We start from the raw sequence: 8,728 nt of genomic DNA, 5'->3' as shown, positions 1-8,728 counted from the left end.
GGATTAGAAAGGTGAGCTCCAACACAAGCCCCGCCCCTACTCTCTACACCGACACGGATTGGCTGCATGGGGGGTTGCTCACTCCTATTTGAATAATTTATTCGTCTTTATCTGTGCGTCTTAAAATAAATAAACAAATAAATACCGGTAAAACAAAAACAAAACAAAACATTCATAATAGGCAACTGCGTAGAGACATCCCAGCAATGGTAGCCTAGCCTAGTCACAAACATTAACAATCGGGTAAATGTTTTACATTTATTTTTGCATAGGCTATTGGCATAGGCTATTTTTGGTAGGCTATACAATGTCGCCATATAAATAAAGGTAGATGCCTTGATTATAATTGAGTATAATGTATTCTGACCTGATTCTAACACACTCTTGTTTGAAGTTTTAGGCTATAGAAAATATTAAATTATGCTTACATCTTCAAATTTAGATGAAACGTTTTCAGCAATTAACATTATTACAGATGGCTCCACCCTGGAGGATGTTCAGTCATGTAGGCTACTGTCTCGTTTTCAGCTTTAAGTGGACAATATTGTCCCCCACAATATTGTTGTGTTTGCTTAATCTTGCAATGTTATTACAAGCTATGGGGGAAGTCAGCCTCACAATGCTAAATCTTCTTAAAATTGTCCACGACAAGGTATGCCACATTAAAGTATCTCAGAGTAACAAATGTATATAGGCTACCCAAATGTAAGTACATAAATAAAACTTCAGGCTAATTTTTCCTTCCCTTGGTGCTCCCCACTCCTGTCCAGTTAGTGTCGCTAGTGAGCCTCAACCAACTGCGAATAAACGAAGAAGAAAGAGAAGAACAAGAAGGGAGAGGTTTGCGCCATAAACGTGTCTCAGTTTCTTATAATTTTTTTGAAAACAAACATTATGTCTTCAGGAAACATGATGGAGACTAATGGAACATTAGATAATGTCTCACGATCGTAAATTCGTGATTCGAAGAAGGTATAAACAAAATATCTAGTTAATTAGTGGGTTTGTCGGTTTGTTTTTGGTTATGGTAACAAATTTGACAGTGCAGACTTGGAACTCTCCGGGTGAAATTATGAAGGAAACCAAATAAAACACTAGTATCCCCGGCTCATGGTAGAAACGAGGCTTACTTTTCGAACGAATCAATAAACAAATCGCAAAATAATTGAGTAGAAACACCACACGCTGGCGACATCTGTTGGTTAAAACGTAAATGTGACGACCAACGAGAACAACCCAAACATGCATTGCACACCTTTTACAAGTCAATTAATAATATTTTTATGAAAGTGTATTAAATGTAATCATTACATACCATGAAGTGTCCGTATAATTCTTCTGTAATAATTGTTACATGTGCTTTAGAAAGGGCTTGGCTATTTAGACCAATTAAAACAATTGCCCTTTTTATAAATAGCCTAGGCCTACACGTGTGGGTGTTTATTAAAATTCACTAAAACTGAACCTACACTGTAAAAAAATAACAAAACTTAATTTAACGTGTATTTTCATTGGCAAATCATCTTTTGAAAGTAAAAAATGCCCATGCAGAGTTAAGATATTTTTTTTTTTTACAGAATATACATTGTAAAACTGACCTAAATCAGTTAACCTCTGAATGAAACATGTAGCGGCACATAACTGTGCTGATAGGGGGCACTGCTGTATACAAAAAGTTGTAAAAAATTGCATAGGGGAACCAAACACTGAACTGTGAATATAATATACATATATATTTGATAGTGCAATCTGAAGACAGTCACATATTGTGTATCACCAATCCCGATGATTTGAATCAAGGAAATACATTTTTTTGGGCTTCAAATGTGAAATATACTGTTGTAATTGTATTGATTCATAATATCAATTTAAATTTAATATCATAATATAATAATCAGTTTGATTATAAATTAATGCAATTTGTAAAATGATTGGTCCAAATCAATACATCCATTCCCTAGCATTCAATTGCTAAACCATTACAAATGACAATTGTCTCCAGGTGATCATGAGATATAGTTGTAGGGAAACATAGGCAAGGCAAGGCAAGGCAAGTTTATTTATATAGCACATTTCATACACAATGGTAATTCAAAGTGCTTTACATAGAAGAAATTAAAATAATCAAAAGAAATAAGAATAATTAAAACAGTTTAGAGTAAAAAAAATAAAATAAAATACAGTGCAAACAGTCGGACGAACAGTGGCACAGTGCTCATTCAGTAAATGCAATGTTAAACAGAAGTGTTTTGAGTCTGGATTTGAATGTGGCTACTGTAGGAGCACACCTGATCTCTTCTGGAAGCTGGTTCCAGCTGCGGCTGGCATAATAGCTAAAAGCGGACTCTCCTTGCTTTGAGTGAACCCTTGGTATTTCTAGTTGATGTGATCCTAATGATCTGAGTGATCTGTTGGGTTTATATTCAGTGAGCATATCTGCAATGTATTGAGGTCCTAGGCCATTAAATGATTTATATACCAGTAATAATACTTTAAAATCAATCCTAAATGTGACTGGAAGCCAGTGTAAAGACCTGAGGACTGGTGTGATATGTTCATATTTTCTGGTTCTGCTCAGGATCCTGGCGGCAGCGTTCTGTACGAGCTGCAACTGTCTTATGGTCTTTTTGGGAAGGCCAGTGAGGAGTCCATTACAATAATCCACCCTGCTGGTGATGAAAGCATGCACAATTTTCTCTAAGTCTTGACTGGAAACAAAGCATCTAATTCTTGCAATATTTTTTAGATGATAGTATGCTGATTTAGTTATTGCTTTGACATGACTACTGAAGCTAAGGTCTGACTCTAGAGACACACCAAGATTCCTGACTTGATTTTTAGTTGTTTGACCTCTAGAGTGGAGGTATGCATTCACCTTGAGAACTTCATCTTTGTTTCCAAACGCAATGACTTCAGTTTTGTCTTTGTTTAACTGAAGAAAGTTTTGGCACATCCAGCTGTTTACTTCATCAATGCATTGGAACAGGGAGTCAATGGGGCTGTAATCGTTAGGCGATAGGGCTAAGTAGATCTGTGTGTCGTCTGCATAGCTGTGGTAAGCAATTTGGTTCTTTCTCATTATTTGGCTCATTGGAAGCATGTACAGGTTGAATAGGAGTGGCGCAAGAATTGAGCCTTGAGGAACTCCGCATGTCATGGATGTCCACTCAGACTTATGGTCTCCTATACTCACATAATAACCTCTCGCTTCTAAGTATGACCTGAACCATTTTAGGACTATCCCAGAAAGCCCCACCCAGTTTTCCAGCCTGTCAAGAAGTATGTTGTGATCAACAGTGTCAAATGCAGCACTGAGGTCGAGTAGTACCAACACTGATAATTTGCCTGTATCAGTATTTAAGCGAATATCGTTAATTATCTTTATGAGCGCTGTCTCTGTGCTGTGATGCGATCGGAAACCAGATTGAAAATTGTCAAAGTATCCATTCGAGCTTAAGAATTTGTTCAGCTGATTGAAAACAACTTTTTCAATGATCTTGCCAATGAAAGGAAGATTTGAGATCGGTCTATAATTGCTTAATATAGTCTTATCAAGATTACTCTTTTTTAGGAGGGGTTTGACAACTGCAGTTTTCAGGGAGTTTGGAAAACTTCCAGAGAGAAGTGAGGCATTTACCACTTCTAGGAGATCTGCTTCTAAGCTGTTTAACACACTTTTGAAGAAAGATGTGGGAAGAGCGTCAAGGGCGCAGGTTGATGTTTTAAGGTGCTGTACGGTTTCTTCCAAAATTTTGCCATCAATTTCTTTGAAATCAGACATAGTAACTACTTTCTCAGGTTGTGGTCTGATCTGTCTGACCCCAGTGCAACTCAAGGATGTGCTGATCACCTTTCTGATATTATTGATTTTCTCAGAGAAGAAAGAAGCGAACTCACTGCACTTGCTGTCTGAGAGCATTTCACTGGGAATCTGGCTCGGGGGGTTTGTCAGTCTCTCTACAGTAGCAAAAAGAGTGCGTGTGTTTAAGTTGCTGTTAATAATATTTGAGAAGAAAGTCTGTCTAGCTTTGCCTAGTTCCATATTGAAAGCATGGATGGTGTCTTTGTAGATGTTATAATGGACTACAAGTTTTGTCTTCCGCCACATGCGCTCTGCTTTTCTGCATAGTCTTTTCAAATTTTGCACTGCTGTTGAGTTTCTCCAAGGTGCCTTTTGTCTACCACTCTTCCTGACTTTCACAGGAGCAATATCATCAATTACACTTTTAACTTTTGAGTTAAAAGAATCAAGGAGAAAATCAACAGAGTCAGCAGATATGCTTGGTGTTAAAGATATCTGTACGGTTATAGGTTTCGGTAGGTAAATAAGTTGTTTGAGTTACAGTTATTTAATATGTGCATAATGAGCCATTATGCCGTATAAGCCAATCAGATGTGGCTATGTCGTTATTTACATGGGGATTAGTTCACTGCTTGTTTACATTTAGCATATGCTTGCAGGCTCAGGTGGGGATAGTCATAGACCTATCGCCTGTTCAACCTGTTGTTGAAAACCTATCTTATAAGTAAAGTTCCAGCAACGGATTCTCTTTGTTGTGTGCTTCTCTTCACGCCTATATGGACACTGATAAACTAGACAGGTTTTTTTTTTTTTATGCAAATAATTTATCAGTTGTATGGTCAATCCCTTGTTTTTTTGTTTTTGTTTTTTTACATCATTGCAGAATATACAAAATGTGTTATAAAAAGTGTCATTCAATATTACCATTGCTGACTGCCATTAACTTGGCTGGAAATCCTAACAACTTATACTGGCACAAACCTTTCCTGATGCAGTGTAAGACATTTTGAAATCTTCCGAAACACTGTAAAACTTAAAAAATGTGACAGCAATATAATATTATAAACCGTAAACAGGCTGCAGCTATAGTCCTTAATGTTAATAAAACAACAAAATAGACAATAACTCACTGCTCTTCACTGAAAAACTTTAGTAGCTTAAATAAGAACCAATGTATAATTTATACAGTGAAGCCATAGGCCTATGTGGTGTTTTTTGTTTTACATTTGTTTATTCAATATGCCTACACCTACTGTGGCTGAAAAAAATAACACACTGTTTATTTATTTTATATATTATGTAGATTATTTGTGTTACAATCTCTGTTGGAGCATAACAAAATAAGGGAGTCTCCACACGCCACCAATAATTAATCAATGAATGAATTTATTAGTTTGTAAGAAGATCGAGGATCAGTATAGGCTAAATGGGAATCAGTGTGTCAGTAATTGTGTGCAAAGTTCGTATATGAAACTATACGGTCTCCCGTATTCCTCACATCTCCAGAGTTCTCCGAGCCGACAAGAGCACAAGCCAAACGAACAGAGCAGCCCAAGGTTTACACCAGCTCAATCCTCTCCCCCTCTCCTTCTCTCTGTCTCGGGCTCTTATAGGAGGTAATTACGATCAAGTACAACCAATCACTCCAGCCAGTCACCTGTAACTCCGAGACAATGAATTAATCACTGAGATCGTCACATTTGTAATGTGCATCTTTAAAATAAGGAAAATCATTTGTTTGTACTGTTCTGTCACTTGCAAAAAAGTAACAAAATAAAAACATGAAACAGAATCGGGATAAAATCATAAATCGTGATTTTCCAGAAAAAAAGAGTTATATTTTTGTCATATTGCCCACCCCGAAAAGAGGCTATAACAGAACAGTAGCTACTACAATAAGAAAGGGTCTGAGCATTCACTTCAATGCTGAAGAGGACCAACAAATATTCACTATATTGTGAACACCTAAAGGACTGAGGTCACTTTCAACTGGTTTCCTTTCTGGTTCAATTTAAGTGAACTGGGTTTGGTTCTTTTAAAATGAACTGTAATGTGAAAACACCCTAAAACTACAAACTTTGATGAAAATTAAGTTGTGGTGGTGTTTTCTTCTGGTGCCAGAACATACTGGCTTAAAGAATTAAAGGTGGTGGCAGCAGCAGCCAATTAAGTAAATAAAATATTATAAAAGACAAGTTAAATTTACCACCAGCATGTCCCCATGCTTTCTTTTCTGGCTATTCACTTTCCCAGCCAACTGAGGTATTAAAGTGAGCTTCCTCAACACAACTTTGCTGTCTTTTGATTGGCTTCATAAAAACACACGCACATATTAATCCGATGAACCTGTCATTGGGTGACCATTAAAGGAACACTCCACTTTATTTGGAAATAGGCTAATTTTCCAACTCCCCTAGAGTTAAACAGGTGAGTTTTACCGTTTTCGAATCCATTCAGCCGATCTATATTTCCTGGCAGACTGGCTTCCCGTGATAAGCACCCCCTCTAAAATGTGTCTCTGTTCTTCCCAGCATCAAATCATTTTGAGTTTTAGGACTGATGTGGTTAAGTAGGGTAAGTTTCATGGATATGATGCAGATATCAGGGGGTGCATTTCCTGGCAGACTGGCTTGCCTGAGTTAAGTTTGATGCCATGTTTCAAAGACTGTGAGAGATTATACCTGTCTATAGGCCTACTAGCGTGTATAAGCGGACTGCCGACTTTATAGAGCAGTGACATGGAAAAACGAATGTCTGGCGAATATCGAACCTAAAACTAACTTTACCCCGCTGTGTAAGCTTACCTGAGTTATGTTGAATGCATCTCTATAAGGACTTTTTGAATACTTACCTTAATAACCACCTGAGTTGTATCCTGTTCTGCCCTTTCTGGTGAAAGTCTTCCTGCTTCAAGTCTGTGCTTTGCCAGCCATTGTTTTTCTCCGGTCCAGTAATCTTGCTTGTCCTATGTTGATTTCAATAAAGCTCCTTCAATAAACCTCTACCTAGTATCATTACATTAACATGTTTTTTTAATGTTATTAGACCGTGCCACATTTACCATAATAGCGCCTCAAATGTAAATGTATATTTCATAGATAATTTTCTAAATGCATAGACAGATATATCTTGCTCCAATTACGGTTTTACAACTTGTTTAAAGAAAACCGCAGCATTGGGGTTACATTTTATTTGTTTGCTGTCACATGACTCTTTCCACATTTGCCATTGTGGTGGCTCAAACTGTTGCATGTGAGAGAGAGTCCTGCACAATGCGTAATTGAGAAGACAAGGTGTAATTTTTAAAATAATACTTTTGTGATATTTCAACAGAAGATAAATATCTGTAGAGATATCCTACATAAAAAGACAAATAACATGTTTGTTAGTGGCACGCAAAATCAAAATATATACTGTCATAAAAGTAGTAGAATGTTCCTGCAAATAAATGTTAATTCACTAATTCGCCTGCCCATTCAGCATTAAAGGTTAATAGTAAACTAACTTGGCTTGCTGTCCTTGGAGGAGGCTCGAACCCGAGGCTCGCCTTGAGCTCTGAGTTAAAACGTGGTGTTTGGAATGATGGAATTGCGCATAAGAGGATAGAGAATTTACTGGAGGAGGAGGGATGCCGGAAGAGTTTGTCAATGGGATGAAGTGGCTCCTCCCGAACCTACATTTTGAACTTCATTTAAATGCTTTTCAACGCTCCAAGTGTTTACAGCTTGTGTTAAAGCAAACCGCAGCAATGGGGTTACCTTTTATTTGATTGCACATGGCTCTTCTTCCCCCACAACACATATTAATATAAGACTTTAACAAGCATTTATATGTGACATTCAGATTCTGGAATATTTGGGTTACTGAACATATCTTGTTCATTTATTGTTGTCCAATTACTTTTTGTGTGCCATATTTGCCACTGCCCTTAAACAGCAGGGTGTATATGGAAACAGTCATGCACAATGAGCAGAGAAGTTTGGCATTAGAGATGTTTCAGAAATGTTTTTGTGATATAAAATGTAATGATTATTTTATGTATTTAGAGGGAAGACAGCTAAGCCCTACCTTGGTATTGTCCTAGTCGCACACAAGCACTAAAGACAACAACACTCCAGTGTTGTTCCAGTACAAATAGACAAACGTCAATGCAGCTAAATGTGTCCATGATTATATTACACATGGTATATAGCTACTGTTTCTGTACAAAGCACAAACACGTAGCCTAGTCCAGAACAGGTGTACTTGAATAAATGGCCTGCACAGTATTCAGTAGCCTACAGAAATTATAAGGCATAATAACAAAACTTTGACAGACATGCCTTTAAAGCATGTCTAAAGCCTAAAGCTTTTAGTTATGCTGTCTTTAAAGTTCCATTCAAATGTTTACAGCTTGAGTTATAACAAACAGATGCTAAATATAATTCTCTAATAATAATAAAAACTTTTTTAAATACAAATATTTCTTCAGAACGTGAACTTTCACCATTTTCAGGGGGATCTGATAAAATATAAAAAAAAACGCATGTCATTCGATGTTTAACTGTTTAACAAGTTAAACAGAGAATAAGCATTTTCAATAGCATTTCAAGCTAACAGGAAAAATATTCTGGCTAAAATGTTTCATCCAAACACAAGAGGGCAGAAGAGCATCACTGCGCTCTTTGGTGAAAAAAAGGACCTCAGAACTCCAAAACTTTTGTTTGAAATAAATAATGTTAAAAATACTATAATAATAATATAACAATACCTTTTCAACAATAAGTAAAGCAAAAATTAAAATTAATATAGACCTATAGCCTATAGCCTCACCTAGTGCTAGGCTAATCGTGATCAAAGAATGTCTCATGTGCAGTGATACAATTTCCACGTATCTTTTCAAATTGAACGTGTCATTAAAAAGATGTAGCCTATCTTTAAGTGTAT

The sequence above is a fragment of the Phoxinus phoxinus genome (genome assembly GCF_949152265.1).
Source record: "Phoxinus phoxinus genome assembly, chromosome: 6".
Lineage (NCBI taxonomy): Eukaryota > Metazoa > Chordata > Actinopteri > Cypriniformes > Leuciscidae > Phoxinus > Phoxinus phoxinus.
This window is presented reverse-complemented; position numbering follows the sequence as displayed.